Here is an 11,600-nt window from a genome sequence, read left to right as displayed (position 1 = left end):
AAAAATCTTAAGAATAAAGAGACTATAAATGTTCAGTCGGCGTTTCCCTATGGCTGTGATGAGTGTTAAGTTGCATTGACCCCCCCCCATCCAAAATGTCTACAGTGAAAAACTAAGACAAAGCAAATACAGAAACATAAATCTATTGCTAGATTCTTCTTAAATCCACATGGGAAATATGGGTTTCTTCACAGATAAATTAGAGTATGATAGGAGCAAAAAAAAAAAAAAAGACGATTTAAAAAAAAACCAAATATGGTGGTCAAGTCATGTTGCAGGTCGGTCTGTACCACTGAAAATGTCAAAAGAACGTTAAAATTATATTAAATATCACTTCTTCATCTACCCAATAGATTCCAGGTTCTCTTGTTCATATGTTATTCATATCCCAGATACATAACTGTTTATGTAATCTTTTATTTATTATTTTATTATTAAATGACCAGTAATGTTACATTCGGGCAATAACGAGGCAGGAGACCAGATGAGTGACAACAGCTCTTTAGTTTATAGTGAACCCAGCAACCAACAACAGAAAAACCCCTCTATATATACAGTTCAGTCGGAGGCAGCGGCCAATCAGCAACGTGCTATTTCCCGCTCTAATTTCCCTCCAAAACTCTTAAAGATACATTACACTCCTTCCCTCCCAGAAAACATTTTACCCCTATTTGCATCAAATTAACATCTTATTTCTCTACATAGTCACGCAAGTAGACTGGGCGTCTCCTAACTCTTTCGGACCTGCGCAATTCATTCTTTGGGAGTGAGTCGAGCTGGCCGGAGGGACTGTTTGTTCCTCTCAGCTCCTCCTCTAGGCCATCCGGCCCTGGATTATTTGCAGAATCGTCCCTGCTTCCTTCAGGAGGGACCGGTTGGTGTCGCTGGACCTCATCGAACTCAGATAAGTCCCGCGTTTGCCCGGGTTTGAGTCAGCTGTGGATTCAAACATTGGATAGTCAGGGCCTGTTTCTGGACTTTTGGTTGTTCTTTTCTTAATTGGTCTATGTGGCGCTTCCAAACCCGGCCATCCTCTATCTCTACCCGATACGATTTGGGTCCGGTTGTTTCAAGGATTGTCCCCTTTACCCAATTTGGGCCTTCTCCGTAATTGTGTGCCCATACTGGACTTCCCACTGTCATTTCTCTTGTTTTACCGTTTGTCCCTTTGTACCCGTCTGGGGTGTAGTTTGGGTTTAACCGGTCTAATGGGCACCTAAGCTTCCTGCCCATCAGTAGCTCTGCTGGGCTGCGGCCAGTTGCTACACAGGGGGTTCTGTGTTGTACTGCTAGGAAGGTGTCAATTTTTAATTGCCAATCGCCTGGCCTGATTCTGGACAATGCTTCCTTTGCACTCCGTATGAAACGTTCTGCAAGGCCGTTCGTCACAGGGTGGAACGGCGCCGAGAGGACATGCCGGATGCCCTCTTCTGCAAAGTACCCCTCAAACAGGGTCGCTGTGAACTGAGGGCCGTTGTCGGAAACTAGGGTGTCGGGTAACCCGTGGGTTACAAATAGGTGCCGCAGGACTGAGATTACGGCCTCGGCTGTCATGGATCTCATAAGAATGATTTCCAGCCATTTGGAATAGGCATCGACTACCACTAGGAATGTTTGCCCATGGAAGGAGCCGGCAAAATCGATGTGGATCCTAGACCATGGGCCCTGGGGTCTCTCCCACTCCCGAGTTGGGGCCGTTGGTGGTAGTGGTCTGGACTCCTGGCAGGCTTGGCATTTTCCTACCCTGTCACTAATCTCCGTGTCCATCAAGGGCCACCACACATAGCTCCTTGCTAAACCCTTCATTCTCACGATCCCAGGGTGGCCCTCGTGCAGGAGTTCCAAAACTTTTTTCCGCAATTTCTCCGGGATCACCACTCTATCCCCCCAGAGCAAACACCCTCCTTGAGCCGACAACTCCCCGCGTTTCTTTACATATTCCTTAAACCGCTTGCCCGGCGCAGCGGGCCATCCTCTTTGCACCCAACCAATTACAGTTCTTATTGTAATGTCCTTGTAAGAAGCCCGAGCCACCTCCTTGGAAGTGACTGGACCTGAGTCCAAAGAGTCAATTAGCAGGACGGGTGTGCCCGGAGTGGGGTCTTCGATAGTCTCTGGTAATGGGCATCTGCTCAAAGCGTCCGCATGCCCTAACTCTTTTCCTGGCCGATGCAGCAATTTGTAAGAATACGCAGCCAGAAAGATAGTCCATCGGGTCAGTCTAGGCGAAAGTGCCACGGGCGTTGGCCGGTCGCCTGCCAGCAGACCTAGTAGGGGTCTATGGTCTGTGACGATTTCGAAGTCACGGCCAAATACATATTCATGGAACTTCTTTACCCCGGAGACTATGGCCAAGGCTATAGTTTCTTTCAGCCGATGACATTGTTCGGGAGTAAAATGTTATAGGGGCTTCTGTGCCATTTGGCAACCTGTGGCTGAGCACAGCCCCCACCCCGTAGGTGCATCTCCCTACGGGGTCGGTGCGTAGTGAGCCCGAAGGGCGGTCTGCAGGGTTTGCCACGGTACCGACTGTACCGGCGTTGGCTCCAAAAGCGATTCTGCGGTGTCGAAAACTTCCGAACCGCAGTGGCTTAGGAAGTACGCTCTCTTCCTGTTGTCGGAGACCCCCTGGAGTTTGTTCGCTTCGAGGAAGCACTCGAAACGAGCCATGTATGACCCCCATTTTTCTTTAGCTGGGTCGAATGGCGCTGGCGGTGTGTAGCTGGACATCGCTGCTATCTGCCCTTATTTTGCTGGGTTCGCGTATTCCTGGTTAGCTCAGCTCTTTCCTGGCGCTCTTTTGCCTCGAGATCCCACCTTCGTCGCCAGTGTTACATTCGGGCAATAACGAGGCAGGAGACCAGATGAATGACAACAGCTCTTTAGTTTATAGTGAACCCAGCAACCAACAACAGAAAAACCCCTCTATATATACAGTTCAGTCGGAGGCAGCGGCCAATCAGCAACGTGCTATTTCCCGCTCTAATTTCCCTCCAAAACTCTTAAAGATACATTACAAGTAAGTCACCAGCAACAATTTTAAAGCAATCACAAGATAGAATATCGATACAACCATCCTTAGCTTCATGCTTAAGCCATCCGTGTCCCTCGTTCTAACTTGAATTAAATTGTTCCGAAATTATTGGAAACCAAATGTAGGAAGTTTCACAGCTGTACAGTATTCTGTAGGTAGTCCTCGAATTACGACTACACTTGGGAAAGAGAACTTCCATTGCTATGCAAAGGAAGGCAGTTGTTAAAGAGAGAAAATGCTTTCATGACATTTGTGCCACAGCTGCAAAAATGCAGGATTCTCCTTTTGTAAAAAAAATAATAATAATCAGTTTTTCACACCTTAGATGCAGGTGGCCTTCTTTTTTAAAAAATTTCCTCAGGATTTAATACTTTGCAAGGATCCGGTTTTGCTGCTCGTGACTACATGTATGTAATTGACGTACGAGTTCTTTTATTGTCTTGTATGTTTTTTTACAGCACGTTATATTTACTGAAGGCATGTTCGAGTTGAATGCCAGCTGGAGATGCGTAGCCTGGCAGGCCATGATTGAAATAGGTTGAACAAATAGAGTAGGAAAAGAAAAGAAAATTTCAAAAGAGTCGTGTTTATTTACAGTATTATCTGAAGTCTTCCAAATGTTCAATATTTACTCTTCATTTGCTGGTGGTTTTCTTTTCATGCTCTATGGATGGATCCCGAGGGGAGGATTATTATTTTTTTAAAATAAATTTTATTAATTTTCTATATATTACATTTCTTAGTGCTTAATAAACATTGGGTTATCTGAGTATTTAATTTGCTTAGCAATACAGATTTCCTTCTTAATCTCCACCCCTTTTTTCCAACTGTTGGTAAAATAAGTTCCATGTTTGATAATATTCTGTGTCTTCTTTCTGTTTGATTTTCAATGTCAATCTATCCATTTCTGCACCCTCTAGTATCCTCTTAATTATCTCTTCATTTTGAAGAGTATTTCTTCATTTGTCCAATATTGTGCGAAAATAATACTTTTCTTATCAAATTTTTCCCGTATATCCCTAATAAAAACAATTCAGGTTTAAAATCTACATGTTTCCCTATTATCTTTTCTATCCATCTGTGTATTTTTGCCCAATTTTTTTTAGCTTCTGAGGGGAGGATTATTAAAAACGCAGCCAAGTGAAAAAAGGGATCTTGATGGGACTGGGATCCTTTGGAGATCGGTTGGATTAATCTGATTTTAAGCCTCCTCTCTTTTTCAGAGGAATTTCCAGCAGCTGGGAATTCCTTTTGCATCGTTCCTTGTTCTGGGTATAGGTAGTCCTCGACTTACGACCACAACTGAGCTCCAAATTTCCAACGATGGTTGTTAAGTGAGTTTTGCCCCATTTTTTTACAACCTTTCATGCCACAGTCGTTAAGCGAATTGCTGCAGTTGTTAAATGTATCACACGGTCATTAAACGAATCTGGTTTCCTTATCGACTGGGTTTGTCAGAAGGGGTCAAAAGGGGATCACCGCAACCGTCCTAAGTTCATGCCAGTTGCCAGCTGCTTCTGAATTTTGATCATGGGACCGTGGAGATGCTGCAATGCCCATAAGAGTGAAAAACGGTCGTAAATTTTTTCAGTGCTGTTTAGTGAATGGCCACTAAACAAATGGTTGTAAGTAGAGGAATAGATGACCTACAAGGTCCCTTCCAGCTCTGTTCGTCTGTTAAATCTGTTATCTGTCAGAAGCGGTGTAGGGTCTCCTGCTTGGGCGGGGGTCTGGACTAGATGACCTACAAGGTCCCTTCCAGCTCAGTTAATATCTAATATCTAATATCCATGCCCACCACCGCCTTTCTTCTGAGTGTTGCCCTGCAGACACACACACACACATCCCATGCTGGAAGAATAAACTCACACTAACGCACTAATGCACAATTTTGCCATTGTAAAGCATGTTCTCTTCTTTCGTTCCCCTTCCTTTCCTTTGTTGCTGTTTCTAATCAGTTCAATCGAACACAAAGAAGAGGAAGGCGCCCCTCCCACCCACCCTGAAGGAGTCGAGAGGAAGAAGAAGCTGACCTAGAAGGGAGGAAAGATGAAATACAAATTAAACTAATAAGAATAATTTTAGAAAATCAAGGAACTATTCATCAGAAGACTATCAGGCATCTGCCAGAAACAGTTCATTCATTCATTCATTCATTCATTCATTCATTCATTCATTCATTCATTCATTCATTCACAATATATTCTCTATATATTTGTTTATTTTTCTCCCTAGAAGTACTGTGTGTCTGTGTTTATTGGGAGGGGGGAGACCTACATGGAAGAAAACCAAACCTTATTAGATTAAAATAGCAAAAACAGAATAAAATTCATGCATCTATTAAAAAAAAAAAAAGGAGGCAGAAACCACATTGCAAATGCTGACACCTCGTGAAGCTCGGAATTTGAGGGAGAGGATGGTATAAGGATTCCTGGCACAAGGAAAGGGTTGGACTAGAAGACCTCCAAGGTCCCTTCCAGCCCCAGCATCCCTTGTCACAGCTACTCTGCAGCTCCCGGGGGGTGGGAAAAAGAGAAAGGGCGCCTTGCAGGCTGAGCAATGTGGCCCCTCACTGTTAAAAAAAGCTCTAAAAGAGAAATCGGTTCTGATCCTTCTAGCTCTCTGTTTTTCAGTCTGATAAGAACAGCCGCTTGATCCCTGAGCTGAAAGCCAAAAAAAGAAGGGGAACTTAAAAAAAAAAAAAGAAGGATTAAGTGTTCATGGGCCACACCTTCATCCAGGCACAGGCCAAGCGGCTCTGCCCATCCGTTGAAACAACCATGGAGCTTCGGGACCTCCCTCCCTCCCTCCCTCCCTCCACGGGTGAAATCTGAACCGGTTTACTACCGGTTCGCTGGCTGCGCATGGCCAATGTGCACGAGTGCAATGCACACCAAAAGGAGGCATGGGGTAAGTAGAACAGCGCGTGGGGAGTGGGTGATCAGCTGTGGTGCACAATCTTTTTTTACTTTTAAAAGCATTTTTTCTACAACCTCTTCGGACGAACAGGTTGTAAAAAATGCTTTTAAAAGTAAAAAAAAAGCTCTGGCAATCGCTGGGCATGGGCGGGGCGGTGGGGGCAGGGATTTTTGCTACTGGTTCTCCGAACCACCTGCCACCATCGCTACCGGATCGGCTGATTTGGTCTGAACCGGGAGCATTTCACCCCTGCCTCCCTTCCCCGCCTTTCTCTCCCTCTCTCACATCAATCATCTGTCATTTCTCTCCCTCCCTCCCTCCCTCCCTCCCTCTCTCTCTCTCATCTATCTATCTATCTATCTATCTATCTATCTATCTATCTATCTATCTATCTATCTATCTATCTATCTATCTACCTATCTATCTATCATCTATCTATCTATCATCTCTCTCTATCCATCCATCCATCTATCCACCTATCATCTATTTCCTGTTTCCAAGACACTCACCTCCCTTGGATGAGGGGCTCAGAGTGGGGAGTTTGTCTCCTTCTTTGTCTCCTCTTCTTTCCACCTTTAAAAGGATCCCTTTTTTCATAGAAGCTCGATTAGCACAAACCTAAAATAATAGGTGGGTAGTCCTCATTTACTGACCAGTCGCTTAGGGACCGCTTGAAGATACAGTGGAGCCCCATAAAAGTACTTACAACCCAATTTCAAAGTTCCCACAGCCCCCACCCTGAGGTCACATGACTGCAATTTTCATTGTTTTGTGCTGCTTTGGTCACAACTTTGCTGGTCGCAATTGGTGATCACGTGACCCCAGGATGCTCCAACCTTCATAAACACCCGCCAGTTGCCAGGGTCCCAACTTCTGAGAATGTGATTGTAAGGAAGGTGTGATAGTCATACGGGTGAGGATACTTCTTTCAGTACTTTAGTAATCCTGGACGGTCGCTAAACGAATGGTGATAAGTCGAGAGTTACTTATACACTGATGATGATGATTGTATAAAACTAAAAATTCAGAATTCTCTTTTAATTTTTCTCTAATTCTATATAAAACATGCTGCAAAAAAAGGCTTTTTTGTTTTGCCGTGACTTTCTTCCAGCTGTTTGTTGCATGGTTACAGTTGTGGAGTTGTTGCGTTGTGCAGTTGTTCACCCAAGACCTGTGTGTTGCCTTTGAAGGCCCTGCCCTTATCAGACAAACTTCACTTGGGAGGACCTGTGTTCAAGACACGCCTGATCGTGACGGGGCAGGGATGCCAAAGCTTGAGTCCCAGCAAGAAAGGGGACATTGTAAGCGGCATTTCTGACTCTGTGTACTTTTTTTGTCTAGAAAAGGTAAAATTAGGGAAAGGGAAACCGTGAGCAAGACAGGGAGTCCTTCAAATCTTTCTTTATCGTAAGAGGCCGCCTGGTTAACTCATTGCCAGGGAAATGCGACTTTTAATACATGATTAAGTTGCCTTTACAAAGCCGCCTTTGACCGAAAACTACCTTCTGCAGATTACCCGAAAGGCTAGCAGTGGGATTGTGAAATTGTGCGTGAGTAGCACAGTCACAGCAGTGTTTTTCCAAGCTCTCCCACTCTCCGTCTCTTTCAAGGAGCATTTTGTAACCAACTTTTGCAGTTATACAAGTCAGAGCCATTAGTGCAACTCAGGTTGTTTTCCAGAAATGTTCTAATACAATCATGAGGCTTTTGAGAAACAATTTGCTTCTTTTATGCCCCAGAGATGGGACCGTTTGCCAGGAAGGACAATAAACGCAAAACACACAAACTCCTACAAATATCAACACTCCGTTTATGACAAAGTAGAAGGAAAATACACAACCGCAGCCTGCGGAAAGATGGAGGATGGATCACTGAGTACTAGACATGCATGAACCTTACTCAGAAGTAACTTCCAATTGGTTGCATAGAAGTAAGAACCCATTTGCAATCTAAGAGACCAAGGCTGCGAGCCAGTATGGCATTGGGTTTCCTTGTTGTTATTATCTTTGTGTGTGTTTGTGCCTTTGTGTCAGTGTTGACCCCAAGCAACTGCAGTTTTCTTGGCAAGGTTTTTCAGCTGTGATTTGCCATTGCCTGTTTCCTAGGGCTAAAAGAGAGTGGCTGGCCCAAAGCCATCCAGCTGCTTGGAGCAGCAAGAACGTCCCTTTAAAATAACCAAAGGTCTTCCCTGTTTTTCAATACGTTGCTCCAAATCTTCCAAAATGCCCAACACATTTCTCACATTGTCCTTTAAAGAAAAGTCTTTTAAATAAAAATCCGTACTGATCCTCAGGAATAAATTTGCAAAATGGTTTTCAGTCTGTCAGCAGAAGGATTCTTCATTGCGAACAACTTGCAGTAATTCAACAATCACACCAGTTTATAGTTTCTTGCTAAAGTCTTGTCCTTTAGGTGCTGGACTCTTCAACTCTCTGGCCTCTTCACTCGTGGTATATATGGAGTTCATTACGTTTGGCCTAGTGGTTAAGGCACCAGGCAAGAAAGCCGAAGTCTGTGAGTTCAAGTCCTGTCTTAGGCACAAAAGCCAAAAGATTGATTTGGGGCCAATAACTGCGGCATTAGTGAGTTCTAGTCCTGCCTTAGGCAAGAAGCCAGCTGCCTGATTTTGAGCCAATTACCAGGAGACAGTGAGTTCTAGTCCCACTTTAGGCATGAAATCCTTCCAAGTGACTTTGAGCCTTCTGTTTCAGCCTGACCCACCTCACAGGATTGTTGTTTTGGGAAATAGGAGGAGGATGGTGTGTTGGTGGATATGTTCACCATCTTGGATTATTTGTAAAAATAACAAAGGCACAATATAAATTAAACAAACATATAAATGTTCTTCCTCAAAATGTTTTAATAACCTAATAATCCATCAAGTCTAAGTAGCTATTCTAGTTTAATCTTTGTTATAGCTTCAGAAACTACCCTTATTGTTATAGGTCCATTCATAATCTATTTCTGTTCCTCTGTAATCCTAGGTAAATTTTGCTTCTTTAGATAGTCATCTTTTTTCTCTAGAAAAGATGTCACTTCCTTTATATAAGAATAATGTTGTTGAAATGCTTTTTTTAAGGGGGGGGGCTCTTGTTATTTCAATCTTCTTTTCTTTTCTAATTTATATGCCAGGACTTCTCAGGTTTATTTGCAGACTCTCTGTTTTATGCTTTGTATAATTCATTTTTATTTCCATTTCTCTTGCTATTAACATGGATCCTTGTAAAAGCTTAATTTGTTGAGAAATACTTATCTTCTCTGAAAACGACATTTACATACCATTCAAAAGAGACAATGGAAAAGCTAAGAAGGAAACAAAAACACCAAAGCACCTCCTGGCCAGCAATCAACACTCAGTTAAACAGGGATTAACACCCGGATTAATACCAGACTAACAATTAAGCAGTTAATAGTAACCCAATCAAGGAACTACTAACTCAGACAAACAATCCAGCAGTAAGCAGCGGCCCAATCTAGGAACTACCTAGAAGAAAACAATACTCCCACCAACACTGATAGTATATAAACAGAAAGCAAACTCCACTCCCTTCTAACACTGATGATGATACCTAGTTGGGTAATGAAATGTTTGCAAAAAACCTACCAAACTCAGAGAGCACCAAGGACCCCATGGTCCTCCTCCTCCTCCTCCTCCCCCTCCTCCTCCTCCTCCTCCTCTCCGCAAACCTTACTCCCTTCTAATACTGATGATGTTACCTAGTTTGTGTGATGAAAAGTCTGCAAGAAAACAACCAAGCTCAGAGAACATTAAAGACTTCACAGTTCAATCCCGAGTTACAAATGTTTTCTTCTCTTGGTAGTAATTCAACTCTTTTCTACGATATTTTAAGACTAACAAATAGAGGTTTGGCCAGATCATCACCAAATTCCTTCCGTATGCAATTCAGGGTCCTGAGATTCAAACTCATTCTGGTGTTCCCAGGTGGAGCTGTATGTGCTAAATTCTACCGGCCCCTGTGTGGGGCAAAGACCCCAAACTCAGTTTGAAGCAATTATAGGAAAGCAAGCATGGGGGGAATCCAGATGGGAACCCCAAATGATGAGTTACCAGTCATTCTCTTAGGTCTCTTCTATATAGATAGCTTCTCAAAGACAGTCTTCAGTCTTCTTCTGGATATTTCTGTAGAAGAGTTGGTGAGAAAACATGAGGAATTCTGGAGCAGGACAATTGTCAGATGAAAGCATCCCTAAGTGTTCTCAGACTTTGCTAGTAGGAAACTATGCCCAGGGTTTTAATGTGGTGGATTGTGTGTGTGAACTCTATAATTTTCCACATGGTTAACCTTCTCCCGTATATGCCTTGGCTGCCTTCCCCATTCCCAGCCATGCTGATGAATTCTGCCTCGGGAGGATTTTCTCCATAAACAGGGATCAACCGAGATCTCCAAAAGGCTTGCAGAGAAAAGCTATACTTAATCCCGGAATGTAGGTTTTCACGGCTGCTGGTTGTGGCGGAAGACCTCTGAGTCCACGGGAGACTAAGAATTCCTGCTGATGTTTCCGGTCATGCTGCTTGCTTCCCCGGAGCAGATGCAAAACTGAACGTAGCCTCAGAGACAGTGGTGGGATTCAAATAATTTAACAACCGGTTCTCTGCCCTAATGACTAGCTGGGTGGGCGTGGCCGGGTGGTCATGTGACTGGGTGGGCGTTGCCAACTCGACATCACTCATCACACCCAGCCCCGCCTCCCAGCCACTCGCCTCAAAGGCAGAGGTGGGATTCGGACTAGTTTGGACTAATCCCATCACTGGCTGCTACCACCCCCCACCCATTTTTTGGCCTGTTTTGAAGTCTACAAGTCTTAAAGTGCCATGGTTGGAGATCCCTGAGCTAGATGTTCTGATAGATCAGCGTTTTTCAAATTTGGCAACTTTTAAGATATGTAGACTTCAATTTCTAGAATGTTATCTGGGCAATTCTAGAAGTCCACACATTTTAAAATGGCAAGTTTGAAAAAATCTGTCAAAAATGGGCCAATTAAGGAATAGAGAAAATAGAGAAAAAAATATAGAAAGGCATAAGGATTACCAATCTCCCCACCATCGTTGATGAGAAGTTCTCAATGATCTCAACAGAAGTTTTCCTCAGCTCTGCTTTGCCTGAATATGCCATATCTACGCTCTACCATTGAGCTGTGATCATTCTGGCCCTAAAAATAGACACAATGTTCTCTCAATCACAAGAATTGTCCTCCATTCCCTTTATTTATAGTATGGGACCCTAAAAATAGACACAGCGTTTGTTTTTTTTAAATTTGAATTTATATCCCGCCCTTCTCCGAAGACTCAGGGCGGCTTACACTGTGTTAAGCAAAATAGTCTCATCCATTTGTATATTATATACAAAGTCAACTTTTATTGCCCTCAACAATCTGGGTCCTCATTTTACCTACCTTATAAAGGATGGAAGGCTGAGTCAACCTTGGGCCTGGTGGGACTTGAACCTGCAGTAATTGCAGGCAGCTGCTGTTAATAACAGACTGCATTAGTCTGTTGAGCCACCAGAGGCCCTATCATAAAACTGTCCTTCTCTGTCTTTATTTATATTCTGGAATAGTCAGATAATGAGGAAAAGCTGAGCAGGAGAGATACACGGACAGACATTATTATTGATCTGATTTAGCA

The sequence above is a fragment of the Ahaetulla prasina genome, chromosome 5, assembly GCF_028640845.1.
Source record: "Ahaetulla prasina isolate Xishuangbanna chromosome 5, ASM2864084v1, whole genome shotgun sequence".
Classification (NCBI taxonomy): Eukaryota; Metazoa; Chordata; class Lepidosauria; order Squamata; family Colubridae; genus Ahaetulla; species Ahaetulla prasina.
This window is presented reverse-complemented; position numbering follows the sequence as displayed.